At 39.9% G+C, this 19,339-nt stretch overlaps 1 protein-coding gene across 5 annotated transcripts in view; it reads right to left on the minus strand.

Moving 5' to 3' along the window:
* The window catches only part of CNTNAP5 (contactin associated protein family member 5), an 805,732-nt gene that overhangs the window by 381,210 nt on the left and 405,183 nt on the right, over positions 1–19,339 (minus strand). The gene's annotated exons all lie outside the window — the stretch shown is intronic.

Consider the following 19,339-nt stretch of genomic DNA (forward strand, 5'->3'; position numbering starts at 1 on the left):
AAGCATCTTTACTATTGAAGGGAATGTCCCATTTGTGGGTGTGCTGGTAGGTGGCTCCCCACTTGGCCCTCTTCTCTGGCTTTCCACGATCTGGCTACATGCCCATATCAGTGAACAGGGACCAAGTGCTTTTGGCCTCAGACATCCACTCTTGACTCTGCCTCTCTTTTGCCCCCCACCCCACCCCAAGACTGCTGGCTCCCAATTTCAGCTCCTTGGCTGTGGAGTCAGTGTTAGTTTTCTGCCTATGTGTGTCTCTGTTTCTGGCCCCATATTCCATGCTTCTTCTCTGTGTGTCAAAGGTGAATACCCCGACTTGAGTTTCAGTTTTTACAAATAGTGGTGCTTTTCCCCTAGAAACAAACCCTAGGAGAGGTCCTTGAGAACTGCGGAGTAGAAGGGAATGACAGACCCATGACTAAACTGATAACCTCTTACTTTTAAGGTAGAAGATAAAGCTTTAACTCTCCCTTGAATACACTTGAATTTCTATTTCCAAATATTGTACAAAGCTATTTGGAAATATGGATCAAGAAGCTTAAGAATATTAATAATCCTTTTTGACACTTTACTTCCACTTCTAGAAATCTATTTTCAGGAAACACTCTGAAATCAAACCAAGATTTACACACTACGCAACCATTATTTATAATAATAAACCTGGCTCTAAAATTAAAAGAACAGTTACATAAAGTATGGTATCTTCATATGATATATTATTTTGCCACCACTAATAACAATTTTTTATGGTAAGCACGACAATTGCTTTTACTACAACATCAAAAGAAATGAACAGGATACAAATTGCATGTATGAATCAGATAAAATATAGCTGGATAAAAACGTAGGTATAGAACGGAGGCCCCTTTGCTAAATAGTGACTCCAACTGGGTTGTGGAAGTGTGGTGATTTTTATTTACATAATTAATTTTTTCTCCATTTCAAATTTATTTGAAATGAAAAATTAATACTTTTTCTTAAAATTTTTTAATGTTTATTTTTGACAGAGAGAGAGAGAGAGAGAGAGAGAGAGAGAGGGAGAGCGCTTGAGTGGGGGAGGGGCAAAGAGAGAGGGAGACACAGAATCCGAAGCAGGCTCCAGGCTCTGAGCTGTCGGCACAGAGCCCAACGTGGGGCTTGAACCCACGAACTATGAGATCATGACCTGAGCCGAAGTCGGACACTCAACCGACTGAGCCACCCAGGTGCCCCAAAATTAATACTTTTCTAATAGAAGTTTTAGTTAAATAGTTGTCCAAGTACTATTGGAAAGTTTTCACGACAATAATATTGTGGATTAGTAACTGCTATCAAAGGCATCAGTGTGGATTATTGAAAGAATGGAATCTAAGCAGGGATAGAAGCAGCTGGTAAAACCCAATGACTACTATTTTTCAAATGATTCCCACACCTGAATAATTTCAGAATTGTTTGTCCCTTCTACTATAATCTTTAGGTTACATGTCTACTGAAGTAGGCACACGTAACAAGTCATTACAGCAGGACAGTCAAAAGAAGGCGTCGTGTGTGTGTGTGTGTGTGTGTGTGTGTGTGTGTGTGTGCGTGTACATGTCATCATTTTTTCCTTTTGAGTGAACTTTCTTGTACAAACTTGGCCCACAACCAAAGCAACTTTCTACTCCACATGCATGCACATGGTGCTTTTCTAGACTAAATTCACGGAGGTGAGAAACAAATGAAAACACAGTATGGGCTTCGGGTATCCTGGGTAGAGACTGAAAAGCAGCAAGGGCGTGCGAAAGGGAAGTGCCACTACCTGGCCTGGAAAATGAGGCAAATTCATACGTCGACGTCGATAATGAATACATCATAAAAATCAGCTGCTCATTTTCCTCTATAAGGATTTAGAAATAAGAAGAAACGTATCTAATTCTGAGTATCGCTGCTGTCTCTGAATAGACATTTTAAAAGTTTTCCAGAAAAGTAACTTTAAAAATTAGAAGCTGACACTAGATTACTCCTATTTGAGGTGGTGAATATCAGCACTAACAGAAATATAATGCAAGCCACACACGTAGTTTAAAATTTTCTGCTACCTATATTAAAAAGAAAGAAGTAAAATGAAAGAGATTAGCTTAATTTTTAATTTGCATATTAGGTTATTTAACTCAATACATTCATATTATTTAAACATGAAGTCAATATTAAAATTGAGATTATATATTTTTTAACCTTTCCAGCTCATCTCAATTTGCTCTAACCACATTTTGAATGCTCCACAGTCGCACATGGCTAGTGGCTACCACATTGGACAGCTAAATCTAGAGTGCCGTTATAATGGTGATGATAGACCTTGACGCCAAAGTAGATTCTGCACCACTTTTCATATGAGAACTTTCCTATACTGACTTTTATTGTTCAAAGAGATTTGGGCAGAGATCCCTAGTTCCCTACTCAAAATCCATTCTCCTTGCCTTTCCTGTAGTGGAACTCCAATGAACTTGAGGCAACAACAGGCTCCAGTGGGTGGCTACATGTCCCCACTCCCTCTGCAAATCTGTGTGGCCAGGTGACTTAGTCTGCCTTTGAGGCATGACAGGGCAGAACCATTAACTGGGACTTCCTGGAAGCCTCAAAAAGAGCTGACTCAGCCAGCAGGGATATTCCTTTGGCTCCTGCTTTTTCTCCTGTTTGGCAGCTTTGTACGTAGACACAATACCTCAAGCTCCAGGAGCTTACTGGGACCCTCAGGATAAAAGCCACAGAGCAAGTATGGCTTGCATGAAGGATGGAATGATCTGGGTCCCTCACTGCTTCCTGAGGCTTCTCATCCCTCCGTTACTGTTTTGTGGACAGGGCAGAAGAGCTTATAGATAACTGATACAAGCATTGCCAGTGGTCTTAGGATAATACCATTTGAAGCAATTGTAATGAGCTGAATTGTTCCTCCAGAATTCATATGTTGAGACTCTAATCCCCAGTATCTCAGAATGGGACTGTATTTGGAGATGAGACCTTTGAAGAGGTGATTAAGTTAAAATGAGGCAATCAGTGTGGACCCTAAACCAATCTAACTGGTGTCTATAAAAGAAGAGGGTAATTGGACACACAGAAAAACCATTTGCATGGAGACACAGAGGAAAGGCCACGAGAGGACAAGGTGCCCATGTGCGAGCCAGGAAGAGAGGCCTCAGGAGAACCCGAACCCGCTGACACCTTGATCTCAGCCTTCTCCTCTCCAGAACCTTAAGACTGTCAGTTTCTGTTAAGCCAAGCCAATCTGTGGTGTTTTGTTATGGAAATCCTTGTAAACTCATACAGTGAGAGAGGGCTGCTAAATAACTCTCCTTAATGAAATCTTTGCCTTGAGAGGTATTTTAGAGATGATCTAAAGAATGTTTCTCAGTCACAGCACCAGAAAGAAGAAATCAACTGTAGAGTTTACCCAGCTACCTAGTAACCCAGTTGGATGGAGAAGCCTCATCTCCTGACTCATACAGTGAATCTAATTAGGTCATGCCGCTGCCGCTGCATCAGGGACAGAGATTATTACTGGAGGTAGACAGCCCAAAGATCATCCCTTTTTGAAAGAGAGAGAGAGAGAGCAAACAGAGAGACAGAGAGAGAGGCCAGAGGAACAAGAGATCCGAAGCAGAAGCAGGCTCCGCGCTGATAACAGCAAGCCCGAGGCAGGACTCGAACCCACAGACTGCAAGATCATGACCTGAGCTGAAGTCGGACACTCAACCAACGGAGCCACCCCTGGAAGGTCATCTTCTAATTCTCTATCTCAGGTGGCTAAAAGGTAGGTGGTGCCAATGATATCTCACTTATATGTGAAGATCACTAGGTATACAGAGGAACAGCTTCCCCTCAGAAGGTGCTTCTACCCTCCAATGTTAAATAAGGAGACATTCTCACTGCTAATCAGACCCTGAAGGTCTGGATTGGTATAATCATCCCAGCACAAATTTAAACAAATACTTATTAAGCATGTACTACCTGTAGTATGCTAGCTTCCTCACTGGGAATTCAAATGAGTCCTTTCTCCTCTTACAAAAAAAAAAAAAAGTAATTCAGTTATTCAACTTCTGTTGATCACCATTTTCATGTGATGTTACTTTAGCTAAAATTTAGAAACCCAGTGATTAGAGCAGGGTAGAAAATGTACATAACACATATCACAGCAAATGAACATGGATTTGGCATCAGAAAAGCCAGGGAGAGAGACTTCTTAGCTATGTAACTTGAGAAGTGACTTTAAGATCATTAACACTCATGTTCCTCACAAATAGTTGTCTACTTCATAGAGTGACTTCGAGGATTAAAATAGATAAGTGCGAAAAGCAGTTGACAGAGTATCTGGCACATACTAAATGCTCAGTAAGTTATTATTTTCATTACAGACTATGTTGATGACAAGAAAAACAAAAGAAATTATATGAAAGAATATTCCTTTCTAAAAAAAGAAGACTGGAGGGCAGCCTGGGTGGCTCAGTCGATTAAGCGTCCAACTCTGGGTTTTGGCTCACGTTGTGATCTCACAGTTTCATGAGTTCCGGCCTCATGGGTGGACTCCCGTACTGTCAGTGCGGAGCCTGCCTGGGATTCTCTCTCTCTTCCTCTCTCTGCCCACCCCCACCTCATTTTGTCTCTGTCTGTCTCACAATAAATAAACTTAAAAAAAAAAAAAAAAAGACTGGAAAATCTACACTGGCATAGTATTTATGGTTGCCTTTGTTTGACAGGAATGCCGGTGATCTTTTTCTTTCTTTCTACTTTTCTGTATTTTACAAATTTCCTGTAATCTATAAACATGAATTTTCTTGTGCAGCCAAATGCTCTACCACTGGCCTATACCCCCAAATTCTCTTGTGAAAAATGAAAATGAAATATCATTGTTTAGGCGTGCCTGTGTGGCTCAGTCGGTTGAGTGCCCGACTCTTGATTTTGGCTCAGGTCATGATCTCACAGTTTGGGAGTTTGAGCCCCGCACTGGATTTTGTGTGGACAGAACAGACCCTGCTTGTTATTGTCTCTTTCTCCCTCTCTCTCTCTGTCCCTCTCCCACGCTTGCTCTCTCTTTCTCAAAATAAATAAATAAACTTAAAAAAAATTCATTTTCTAAGATACTTATTGGTTCCTATGCTGGGAGGACTCCCAGCGCTGGGAGGACTATGACTCTTGTGCTTTCCCAGGGCAGTATCAGCCCTAATTGCCCCACATTTTTATAAAACGTGGGCCCCACTGCATAAGGTTGTAGGGTTATCTGGGTCATGAAGCACTAAAATTGGACCTCTGGGCTATAAATGGCCGTACCCTGGTTACAAACACTTAATTTTATAAGTAAAAACATGGAAAAAAAAAGTCTGGATTGTCTTAACAGTTTTCCCCAGTCATCACACTGTTAAAAGTCTGGTAAAATTCACATGCTTTCTAGTTTCCTGGAAGAATATGAGACAGGTGCTTGCTACTGTTTCTGTGTGAAATGTTGTATTTGCCGGTGTATAACAGAATGACGAACATCCACCAGAGCCTCTAAAACTAAGAGCTTCTTCTGGGGCTGCCTGATCTTCCATTAACCTTGCGAAGCTAGCATTGAACACTGCATCTCAGCACTGTGTTCCTGCAGTGCTCCCCCAAATCATACTGTGCTTCTAAGTTTTCACCATGGGTCATCCATCACTGAGGTAAACAGTGGGTTTTAGGGCATTCCCTCAGCCCCAAATCTGGTCACACAAGACATTTCTATCAGACACACCAACTGTGGCTTGCGGAGGCTGAACGTGTCCATTTGGCCTTGCTCTTCATCTCCGGGCACCTTTCTTAAAGGCCTAGTTGATCTATTTTTCACTTTTAAATTATCCTTATTATTTTTAAAAGATAACATGTTATTTAGCTACTGGACTCTGTGGGTGCAATGAGGACAAATATGAATGTCCTTCAAAGGGCTGTTTCCTTGGCAGAAGCAAGGTACTTTGGGGACCTTGTTGTCAGGGAGGAAACTGAAGTAATAATTGACCACCATGGGGGAGAATGGATAACCACTTGGGCTGATGTAGGAATAGAATGGGGAGCTGAACTAGGACATTAGAGAAAAATGTGGAAACAAATGGCAAAGAAATAAAACTGTTTCAAAGAGAGAGGGTGGTGAGTTGCATGAGAAAACCTTTCGGTGAAATGTGAGAAGTTTTGTGAGAATTGCAGCATGTCAAATCCTCACCAGAGGGGTAAATTGTTCAAGTGATTCACATTCTAGTCTACCCACAGCACGCCCCAAACCTTCTGAGTATGAGAAATTCCTTTCAATGTAACAGATTACATGGACCCATAAAAGAGAGTAAGAGTAGTTTCACTATTTTCTACTGAGGCAGCAAGCAATGACACAGTTAAATAAATTAACACGTCCCTACTCACACAAGCCTGCACATCTATTTAAGAGTTTGCACTTAAACCCCTGTGAGACATGCTATGCTTGCCCAAGGCTATGCCCAGGCGACATGGAACCATGAATATACACATGCCTCCCTTTGTCTTCCCTACCCCCTCTTCCAGATGTCCAGCGCCTCTGGTTTTTAGCGTACATTTTAAAAGAAATAAAAGAGACTAGAGAGAGTGCCAGTTACCCATTTCTGAGTTTCAGCTCCAAAGCCACCCTTCTTTGGCCTGCTTTTGACACTGGAATTGGACCCTGTAAACATTTCTCACCTGAGCGTTAGGCTCTGTCGGTAGAGGGCACTAGAGGGCCACTGAAGGAGACTGCATTTGGGAGACTTTTCTGGGTTCCTGTCTTCCATGACTGGAAAGTCACTGGAGAGCCCCATGATTTCTCACAGTTGAGTTCCAGCTGTGCCTTCAGCTCACACTTTCCCTGTAGGGGGCAGCTCCCACAGGCAACTTCGACCTGCGCTGTCTGGCAAGTTTCACTGTTATCCGCAGACTGCCTGGTCCCCTGGTAACCTCCCTTTCCAATAGGTGTGAATCTCAGCCTGGGAGGCAGGCAAGGGGAGCTCTCCCAGTCCCTAGTTCCTTCACAGTCTATTCTCCCTAGGGCCAAGAGAAACTACCTGATCTTTTTCAACTTGCCCTTTCTGGATCCTTAAGTCCTCTTTTGCCCATTTTAGCAAGTTAACCACCTTCTACTGGCTAACATTTTTTTAATAGTAATAATATACATATATACGTGTGTGTGTGTGTGTGTGTGTGTGTGTGTGTGTGTATCCTTTTCAAACAACCTAGATCTTGGCAGATGGAGATATCTTCTAAATCTTGTAACACGAAGCAAAGAGCTTCTCAGAAGCCATCTCAGCTGTCACACATGAAGCAGATCCAGTGTCAGGTCCCTTCTTACCGAGGTCGTGGTGATTCAATGAGGAAAATTTACATAAGATTATTAGGAACTTACAAACACATGGAAAAGGTTTGATTTTATTTACTATTTTCCTAATCTAAAATACAATCTGGAGCTCTTAATTTATCGTCCATAGATAGACTTCAGGGGTATGTATGTGCTCCAGAAATGTTATGCAAAATAAAGCATGCCCATAATTTTCATTATATTCTTCAAGGGGTACGTGCCTGCTAAAATATTAGTAATCACTGACCTAAAATCTTTAGAGTTGTTCGTGTAGAAGGCCAGTTACCGAACAGGACAGGCATAGTCATAGGACTACAGTCTTCATGGGGAGCATACAATGAGAAATGATGAGCAAAGTGGAGCAATAAAAATAATTGTAACACTATTATTAGCTATTAGTGATTCAATGCTTATAATATCCCAGAAGTCACCATGCATCTATGAAGTAGATGACACCACCGAATCATGATGAAGTAAAGTAACTTGGTCCAGATTCTGTAGTTATTATGTGATGATGCTGGGATTTAATCTCACTGCCTTCAAAGATTATACACTTCTTCAACACACAGTACCTTCCTTATATACATTTCAACACTATGAGTGACACAGAAAGGTATGTTTAGTTTGTGAAACTTACAACATACTTAAGGTCTTAAGTGAAAGGAGAAACTCTTGCAAAGAACTAGACTAGAATAAAACATTGTTTCCAAGAAATACTACATTCCGCTGTGAGTTTCTGTGGCTCTGCCTTGAAATGCCTTCCTATCACCTCAGAATTATCTGAGATGTTTTTCCTCAAAACCTACCTCAAGTTCTTGTACGTTCCTGAAGTCTTTCCTAAACCCACTAGCCCTGTGACTTCTCCTCCTTAACTCCTGTAAAGTATTTTTGAATCCTGCCAATAATTTTCAGTGGTTGGGGGTATGACGGCCAGAAGCACACCTGGCCTTACAGGTGGGAAAGCAGAGCTGTAGTCAAAGCAAGAAAGCAAGAAGCTATGAAACTGAATGGAATCCTTGAGAGAACCACTGATAATCATTAGAGTATTCAAGGTGGCAAAAGAAACAAAAATATATGCCAAACCATTAAGGCAACTGAGAGGAGATGAGGAAGGGTGGCCATCACTTGCCTCCTGGCCAGGAGAGCAGAAAGTATATACAAAGAGATAGGCAAAGTTGCATCGGCTTCTAATTCTGAGTTCTGAAACGGGACTCAATGCCCAGTATGTGCATACTGGGGCAGAGAGAGGCTTAAGGTTTCCCACCTTAAGGCAAGTGTCATTTCCTATGAGCACAGTAGAGTAGTTTATTGAGTAGTTTACTCAATAAACTATATTTTGATAATGATGACTGATGATGATGAATCAAATGCTGACTTGTGTCATGCTGTATAAGTGTGAGGGTCACAACAAAGAAAGCATAATGGAGCTGAGTGGTGAAATGTACTCTGAGGAGAAGGTGGGATCTGGAGTGGCCGGATGAGGCCAGCAATCACAGCATATTCATCAGTACACCTTTCCCAAACCCATGGTGGATTCTGCTTATGGATCATAGCAACTTCTTCTATACAGGCTGGACTTGAATCCATGATTCTCCCTAGCCCTATGGTCCAGGGAGCCACAGACAATCCACTGGGGTTGACACAGGCAGGGCAGGAATGCAGTAGGTTCACACTGGTCTACCCTAATGGTGGTTCCATTTTTAAACTTCTGAAACTTCCTAATTATTTGCTATATGTCTACTGCCCTAAAGCTCCTAAGTGGCTCCCTGAAATCTACACTTGTCTGATTACCAGTTCTCTCTGGGCCTCCCCACAAGGCAGCAACTCAAGGGTCTGTGGTTGGCACAGCCTGGGGGCTCCTGTACTCTGTTCCATCTCTCAGAAGCAGCTGAATATTTTGAGGCTCATCCTGATTCAGAATGTCAACCCTACTTGTGAGTTTGGAAAAGGATGGCTGGTTTGGGGCTAGGTCAGGGAAGAGCTGAAAGTAAAAATGAGCTCAGCTGGTATGGGAGCAACATGGGATGAACAGGTCTAGAGCAGGGTATGCACACAGTGAATTCCAGAAACACTGAAGCATCTAGGCCTGGCTAGAAAAGAGCCAGCATTGAGGAGAAACTGGAGGAAATAAACTTCTATATATTGGAGCAGCTGATTATGAAAGATTCAAAACCCAGGCATAGAAGCTTCCATCACGGAATACAAGAGCCACTGGTCACAGAGGGTTGAGGGAGGCAAAAAATCCCTGTGCAAGACTCATAGCCACCTCCTTAAATGCGGAAGGAAGAGCCTGGAAGCGGGACACTGGCACTGGACACGCTGAGAGCCACGGAACCAGTGAGGAGCCCCTGCCAAGACCACAGCCATGTCGGTGTAAGAGAGTTAGGCTGTTCCCAGACATTGCTTCTGCGGCTCTTTCCTCCTCTGGCCAAAGGCAAGGGTTCTGCCTCAATGCCCGTACATGGCAAGAGATACCCCAGAGAGATTTATTTGTCAATTAACAAACCACACAGGGGCCATTTCTGAAACACCTCATTGGTCTTCAATTCCCAAGTAAGCGGTGGTGCTATTCACGAATCTGCCCAGCCTTGTATTTTTTTTTTTTTTCACTTTGACGTGAAAGTCATTCAAGGCCCCAGGAAAAAATAGATGTATAATAAAAATGAATAAAAGCTGATGGTGTAGTGCTTTCCAGAAGAAGAGGAAGAAGACTGTGAATGACATAGCCACTGCCTATATATCATTGACTTTCCCTGGTCCTGGGCAAAAAGCATCTTTCAGTATAAACTGTGGATAACAATGTCTGTCCCTGTCTGTCTCTCACAGAGGTCCCAGGGACGAAGGAGTGAACACAACCACAGGTCCATATGTCACCCCCCTTTCCTCTCCTCTGGCATTAGCATTGTGATTTGTGGCACCATGATTATCTATATAAGACAGCTCTCTGAGACAATACGTCTTCCAGTGAAGGTACTAACATTGCTGGTGTTGTTGGAAAAAAAAAAAGAGCATTAAAACACATGCTCAGCTCATTAGCTAGAAGTTTTGCATAGAAGAAAAGAGCCTGAGTTGATTTCAAGTTTCATTTAGACCCAACTTCTTTTTAATTTTATTTTTCTATTGAAGTATAACAGTGTTCCATTAGTTACTGGTGTAAGATAGAATGATTCTATAATTCTATACATTTCTCCGTGCTCATCAATTTAGGTGTACTCTTAATCCCCTTAACCTATTTCATCCATCCCCCCACCCATCTTCCCTCTGGCAATCACCAGTTTGTTCTCTGTATTTAAGTTTGTTTTTGTTTGTTTGTTTGGTTGGTTGTTTTTCTCTTTTTCTCTTTGTTCCTTTTGTTTCTTGAATTCTACATATGAGTGAAATCATATAATTGTTTTGCTCTGACAGACTTGTTTCACTTAGGATTACACCCTCTATGTCTATCCATGTTGTTGCAAATTAACCACACTCTTTTAAATTCATTTGAATATTCAAATGAGGGGCACCTGGGTAGCTCAGTCCCTTGAGCATCCGACTTCAGCTCATGTCATGATCTCACAGTTCATGAGTTCGAGCCCCATGTCAGGCTCTGTGCTGACAACTCAAGAGCCCGGAGCCTGCTTCAGATTCTGTGTCTCCCTCTCTCTGTCCCTTACCCGCTCATGCTCTGTTTCTCTCTGTCTCTCAAAAATGAATAAGTGTTAAAATACAAGTGAATATTCAAATGAATGGAAGGCATGAGGTGGAACCCACAAGGATAAAACAGGGTGGGGGGGGCAGGTGGAGGCTAAACTGGAACAAACTTTAAACAATTGAGTCAAAAATCCATAATCGTTCACCCAATAATCTTCACTCCTGGTTATCTATTCTAAGTGTTCATGGGGTGCCTGGGTGGCTCAGTCCGTTGGGCATCCGACTTCAGCTCAGGTCATGATCTCACGGTTTGTGGGTTTGAGCCCCGCATCTGGCTCAGTGCTGACAGCTCAGAACCTGGAGCCTGCTTTGGATTCTGTGTCTCCCTCGCTCTGTGCTCCTCCCCCACTCACACTCTGTCTCTCTCTCTCTCTCTCTCAAAAATAAAGATCAAAAAAAATTTTTTTAATGTTCAGAAAATTATTTTTTCATTATGTTTGTTTTCTCCAAAGACACTCTGGTGAGTTAACGTTTAAATGATGCTTATACAGAGAAATTTTTAATAAAAATTTTAAAGATATAGAATATATTTTAAGAAAAACATTAACCATAAGAAGCAAGATATGAAATTGTCAATAAAATAACACCTATGCTTTATAAAATATACATTTAAAATACAAAAACAAAATACATATAGATGAGAATAGTGTTTCCCTCTCTGGCTTATTGTTTTATTTTGTATATTCCAAATATCCCTAAAAATATATAGAAATGTATATTTTTAACATTCTAAAGAAATTTTAATAACTTCACGTAATGATTTTACCAGATGAGCTCATGAAAATCAGTCATCTTAAAAAAAAACAGGTCATAACGTTGATTTAAGGTAGAACAATTTCAGGGAGAAAAACCATTCCACTGTTAGTTTCTTTTTCTTAACTTTTAAGTCATATCATTCCTCATATGACCTTGAAACTAATTTTAATGTGCCCATGAAAAGAGAGGAAGCAACTTCTCTGGAAGCTAATAATCTAGCAATATTTTTTCCAGGGTATGAGGTGCACACGACACAGAAGCAAGTAATGTGAATGTCAGACTGGTCAAATGACAGTGGAAGATAGCAGGAAAGTGCAGAGAGAAGACATGATATGTTAGTTGCTTTTTCAAGTGATTCTTTCCATCAAGGGAAAGTATCATTTATCACAGAGCATGCTCACAGAGATGAAACATGATCCCGGGGACAAACTGAAGAGATTATAGGCTTCACCAGACACTAGGGACTTTTCTCTGAGCAATTTTCATAAACTTCTGGGTCACAGGAAGGTAGGACAAAGGTTACTGTCAAGGCACATGTATACGCCTGTGCGTGCATATACAAAGGTGAGTGCGTGTGTGTGTGATCTCATGTGCACACTTATACTTATCTCTGAGTGTATTTTCTTGGATTCAGAGTTGCAAGAAATAAACAACCATACTCCAGTGAGTTTCGTGGCAATAGATACAAACAGACGATAAATTTCATAAAAGCCTGCTATTATTATATATCCGTATGCCTGTTATACTCAAGTCTACGGGGTAACATCTTTTTTACATGCCTCATTTCAAAGAAGTCCATCACTTGATCAAATGTGGACTAGAGATGGCCATTCAATTTTCTCAAATGAATGACATGAATAAGATTGGAATATATTTACTCAAAACCCACTTCACGGTTCATACGGTTTGGAAATAAACTAAATGTCAGATTCAGGACATAGAACCTAAGCTGTCACCAATCTACTTTTGTTATTTGGTGAGATGACAGAATACAAAACTACGTGTTTAGGAATGTAACTAGTCTATCAACCATTATGTTACTGCAGGTGCTGGGTTCAGAAGACTGTGCGGCTTCCGTAGCAGATAGCTGAGTGGAAGACGTTTTGTGACTGTTCAACAATTGCAGCCATGAGGTTGGGAGATCATTGTATGTGCTCGCTATTGCTATCATCCATTCAATTCCTTAATTTTAATTATTTGTAGACAAAGGCACAGAAGTGAACTGACATGGTCAATTAGCCCCAAAGTCAATTCTATGTCTATAGTCCTGCTCTAAGCCAATGTTTTTCCCCCCTCTTCTACCAAAGACCAAGTAATAAGACCATTTCTGCTATGCTCTTCCTTTAAATGAAAAAAAAAATCATTTTAAGACCTATAGTGAAGTGGGTTAGACCTCAGCCAACATCCAAACAATCACATTACTCTCCTTGCCTCTAGAAGAGGGGATTAACACTTGGAAAGCAGAGCTCAAAAAAAGCATCATTTCTTATGAAGTGGAGGGTATGAAATTAATCATTTTCAGGAAACTAGCAGGGCAATATATTTCTTATATTATGTATATAATCATCCACATTACAGGTACTGTACACACACTTCAATGGACCATTTACTTTCTGATTGTTTATTATATGGTGCTGTATTAGCATAGTATGAAAGATTTGAGGAAGAATAGTGAGGTATTTTTTATGTCTACTTTAAGCTGTTAGTTTTACTGCATTTCGGGATGTGGAGAATCGTCTTGTAGTCAAATCGAGCCATAAAGACTAAATTGAATTATCCCCATGGAACAGCTGTTAAATCTCCAGGGAGTGGGCAGGTCCCACAGAAAGGAATGACAAATTGCAATGGTGATACTCACCGAATGCCACTTGCTAAAGAGGTCTGTGCTGCATGAGGCCAACACAGATGCTTCCTTGAGCCTTGAATCACATTTTATAATTTATGGGTAATATCATACCCTTGCTACCTAATGCGTTGATTCCATGACTCTCCTGCTAAACTCTGAACTTTCTAAGACTTACTAGCTGTGAGAGAGTCTGTGAACAAACGGCAAAGGACAGAAGTGCCACCCCTTTCAAAAGCCCTTACTTAGCACAGCAGTGACTTAGTAACCTAGAGCCAAGCTGGTTCTGTAGCTGATACTGTGTCTTTGGGGGAAAACTTTAAGCATGAGTAGGGGAATAAAGGAGTTTGGGCTTGTAATTAACAGTGCAAACCATTCCTTCCGTCACAGCATTCCTAAAGGAAAAAAGACTAAGTATATAAAGGTGCATGTGCGTGCGTGTGTGTGTGTGTGCGTGTGTGTGTGTGTGTGTAGTGATATGAAGTGAATTGTCACTTAAGCAAGGTGATGGAAGCAATTTTGGATAAAAATAACGTTTTATTTCCCCTTTAAATTTTGAAGGTTAAAACTAAAGGTTGTCTACCTGCAAAGTAAAACAGTTTTCTTGGGATTTTTTTTTCCCCAAGTACATTAGTGCTAAATGGCTTCCTCGTGCTTTGTATTAACAATACCGCCAATTAAACTCTCAGGAATGAAGGATGCTACCAAAGTTTCAGGCAACTTGGTAAGTGCTAAAGTAGTTTAAAATCAACACAACATTTATTAAGGTTTTTGGTAAATCATTCACCCAGAAAAGGAGATGATGAAAGCTTCCAATATTCAGCAATTCATTTTTTTCCTCTGTGTTCTTTATTTCTCCTTTTCTTGCTTTGTGTAACCAGTAAATGTTAAATATATATCATCATTAAAGATGTTTCTAACATGTAATATGTATGCATATTTCCTTTCTGGATACTGCCATAAGGATTTTAGTTATTTATATGTAAGTCTCAGGCTCGCATACTTTTTTTTTTCCAATTTTTATTTCAATTCTAGTTAGTTAACATATAACATAACACTGGTTTCAGGAATAGAATTTAGTGATTCATCACTGACCTATAACACCCAGTGTCACATACTTTTGAACCTGTTTATGAACAATGGGACTGAACATGCTATTATAAACGCCTGTGTTTCACCATGATCTGCCAACTCTTAGAACAGCAGAAGGTAGTGTCCTGCCTTTTAGACGTGTTGACGTTGATGACATTACTCTAAACTAAATTGCCAGTAGCATGTGATCTTACTACCAATAGGCAGATTGAACTTAAAGGAAGTGGTATATTATGAAATAATTAGTGGGGATGGGGTGGGCATGAATGAATGTGTTCACATGGCTCAAGTCCCGAACTAGACTCAAGAAAAATATCACCAGCAATCTAGTACTTAGGTCAATTGGGAGATGGATATACTGAAGTACATGTGGGTAGGATAATTGTCAAGATTCCTGAGCATGAGCCAAGGATGGATAGGCAATGTCAATGGATCTCTTAGAATGAGAGTAGGAGGATTAACCCCTTCTTAGCACCAGCCTTATTCTTCAAAACAACAGGAGTCCGAAATTTGGCCCAAGCCTTTTAAAATACTGGCAACCTTGGGGCTCAGTCACTTAAGTGTCTTACTTCGGCTCAGGACATGATCTCATGGCTCATGGCTTCAAGCCCCACATCAGGCTCTGTGCTGACAGCTCAGAGCCCATTGCCTGCCTTGGATTCTGTGTCTCCCACTCTCCCTGCCCCTCCCCTGCTGGCACTCTGTCTGTCTCTCTCTCTCAAAAATAAGTAAACATTAAAAAATAATAAAATATTGGCGACATCTAACCCACTATGATTCCCTTCAAGCAAATCTATCTCATACCCTCAAATCCAATGGCCACTTTAGGAAATGTGTTACTGGGGCACCTGGGTGGCTCAGTAGGTTGAGCACCTGACTTTGGCTCAGGTCATGATCTCACAGTTTGTGAGTTTGAGCCCTGCATCAGGCTCACTGCTGTCAGTGCAGAGCCTGCTTCAGATCCCCTGTTCCCCTCTCTCTCATCCCCACCCCCCACTCATGGTCTCTCAAAAATAAATAAAACAAAAACAAACAAACAAAAAACCAAAATGTACTACCTGTACAAAATCCAAAAACCCAAATGAAATATAATATTCATTATAAGGTATACTTATCAAGGGGAAAATAAACATCAAGGTCATTTAAGACCTATGGGTTTTCCAAATAGTCCACTAGCCAGATCACAAAGAGAATCAGGTTTGGCCTGTCTATGATACAGTGGCCTACTCTTGTCATGGGTTTTAGGAGTATCAGTTTAAAGGACTTCCACTTCTGGAAAAATGGAGTAGTATAATTTTCTCTATTTCTCCTACTAAGTACAAATAAAAACTGCCAGACATTATGTATGAAACAAACCTAAGAAGACTGAATGGTTGAGAGAAGAAAGCATGCATAAGGATCTTGAGACCCACAGAAAAAACAGTGAAAGTTCCCCCAGATTTTTGTTTTTTGCCTATTTACATCTAAGACTTGTTGCTGAAGCAGTCAGCAACCTGGAGAGACAAACTGGTGCAGATCAAAAGTGAATCCCAATTAGAAGTTTGCTCTCTATAATCAAAGAACCAGGAAAGGAATGGCATAGTAAGACAGAATATCTTCAGACAATAACTGCTCTATGCCAGCCAAACACCACAGAAAAACTGTGGCCCTATTTCCATTCATTCATGCTGCAACAAGATGTCAAAATTCCTGGCCAAGGCTGTGTCAAAGAAGACTGATTAGGAAGCTGGGACTTTAAGCCTTGTCAGAGAGTAGCAAGTCTCTACCTGTAGTATCAACTGAAACCACATGTGGGGTAGAACTTGGACTGTCTACCCCCACTCAGCAGTTAGAGGAACTGTACCCATCCGCTGTAGGGATGGTGTAGAAGACGTCTTAGTGCAGAGTCATGACATTTATCACAGTCTAGTAATAAGAAGGGCACACACACACACACACACACATTGTAATGTTAATGGATGTGCCATGAAGAATAGTAATGAGGCTTTCATACATACCCCAGCCAGGGAGAGCTATCACTTAAGTGTTAGTGGAGAGCTGGAACTTTCATCCCTCTCCACCTTACCCTTAAGAGTCAATGGGTGCTGAGCGGAAAATCTGGACTCTACCCTCCCCTAGCAGAGTGGAGGTAATATCTCCCTCTCTACTACTGCAATATTGTCAGAGGAAGACAGCTAATAGAGCAGGTTTAAATACAGTTCATCATAGTATAATCTCTAAAATGTCCAGGTTAAAAAAAAAAAAAACAAAAAACAAAAAACTCTTGTCACACCAAGAAATAGGAAGACATCAAATTGAATGAAAAAGACAATCAACAGATGCCAGCACTGAGATGAGAAAGAATAATGTTAGAATTACATGACAGGTATTTTTAAGCAGACATTATAATAAAACTCCTCCAAGGAACAATTAGATATTTGAGACAAGTAAGAAAATATAAATATCCAGTAAAACACAGAAAGTCTTAGCAAGGAAACAGAAAATAAAGACAAATAAAAAATTTAGAACTGAAAAATATAGTAACAGACATACAAATAATTAACAAATATGTGCAGTACCAGAATGAAGGAAACAGAATGAAGTAATAGAATGAGGAAAGAATTAGTGAACTTGAAGATATGACAATGGAAATTACCCAGTTTGAACACAAGGCAAAAGAGCTAAGAAAAAAAAATATGAACAGAGGATTAGGGACCTGTGGAATTATAGTAAAAGATCCAGCATTCATATTTGTGACATTCAGAAAGGAGAAGAGAAATAGAGGACTAGAAAATACTCAAATAAACGGCAGAACATTTCCCAAATTTAGTGACAGACAAGAGGCCACCAATTCAGGAGACAGAATGAAATCCAAACAGGGTAAACCTAAGGAAATCACACAATACATAATGGTCAAACTCGCAAAAACTAAAGACAAAGGAAAAATCTTGAAAGCACTGAAAGAGAAATGACAGCTTATCCATGGGGCAAAATTTTTTAATAATGGTAGATTTTTCATCAGAAACCATTGAAGCCAGAAGGAAGTGGCTCCATTCTCAAGGCCTGAAAGCAAACAGCATTCAACCCAAAGTCTTACACACAAAGAACATATCTTTCAAGGATGGAATAGCTACCAACACATTATAGATTGAGGGAAAATTAAGAATTTGTCATGAGCATACACCTCGAAAAATGGCAAAAAATGATTTTTTTAAACAGAAATGAGATGATAAAAGAAGAAATCTGGAAAATTCAGGAAGGAATAAAGAACAACAGTAAGCAAAAATAGTAAAACAGATTTTTCTTCTTCTTTTGAGATTTCTAAATTATGTTTGGCAGTTGAAGCAAAATAACACTTATTATGATTCCAATTATATAGATAGGAAATAATAATTAAGAGAATTATATAATAAACAGGAAAAGGTAAAATAATATAAAGGTAGGTAAGATTTACAAACTCCACTTAAATTGGTGAAATATCAGTAAACTGTCATAAGATGCATATTTATAATACCTAAAGAAACTACCAGCAAAAAGTATACACAGAGATGCATTCAAACACTACATAAATCAAAACAAAATTCTAAAAGTCATTCAAGAAAAACACAGGAAGGTGGAGATAAAAAGAAAGATAAAAAATGGAGGTAACAAACAGAAAACAAAAAGTAAACAGGCATTTGAGCACCAACACACCAATAATTACCATTACATGTAAGTGGTTTAAATACACCGATTAAAAGAGATTGATGAAGTGGATTTAAAAATAACTGTACTATTTACTGTCTACAAGAAAATCACTTCAAATATGTGATATAGGCTGGTTAAATGTATGCAAATGAAAAAAAATGACATCTCGTATAAATGTTAATCAAAAACAGCGAAGAGTGTTTATATTAATATCAGATAAAGTAGACTTCAGAGCAAATAAAACAATCACAGACAGAGAAGAACATTATGTAATGACAAAATGGCCAATCCACCAGGGAGACATAGCAATCCTAACTGTGCATGTACTAAACAACAGGGATACAAAATATATGAAATAAAAAGAGAGAAATAAACCAATCCACAAATATAGTTGTAAATATCAACACCATTATTGAGCACCTACTATATATACAAGGCAGTCTGCTAGTATTGGGAATGCAGTGGTGAACAAGAAAGAGACAGGTCTGACACTCATGAAACTCGTAGTCTATTGGGGAAGATAAATATTAGTTAATTAATTAGAAAATTATATAACTTGCTAGCATGATAAATTCATCAGAGGAAATCTCAAAAACAAAGGTTTAAGCCCTCATTCAAAATTTTAATACAAATGATAAGTAGAGAAATACATAACTCTCAAGCTATAGAGTTTAACAGAATCTGTGGTTCTACTGTTGCATTTCACAGAGATAATAAAGACATTTATGTTAACACAGAGGAAGCTGCAAACACTACCCACAGCTGGACAGGAAAATAGAATTCTTCAGGTGCCTCTCATGCTTTGTTACTTCTCATAACGTTATTCACACTGACTTGATTCCTGCATTTTCTGTTGCTCCCCAGTTTCACTTGGGAGGCTGATAGGACCTCAAAGTGTGTAATATAATAAACACATTATAAAGAGGTTCAGGATGGAAGAAAGACTTACTCCAACATGTTAGAAATCACCACAC

The sequence above is a fragment of the Felis catus genome, chromosome C1, assembly GCF_018350175.1.
Source record: "Felis catus isolate Fca126 chromosome C1, F.catus_Fca126_mat1.0, whole genome shotgun sequence".
Classification (NCBI taxonomy): domain Eukaryota; kingdom Metazoa; phylum Chordata; class Mammalia; order Carnivora; family Felidae; genus Felis; species Felis catus.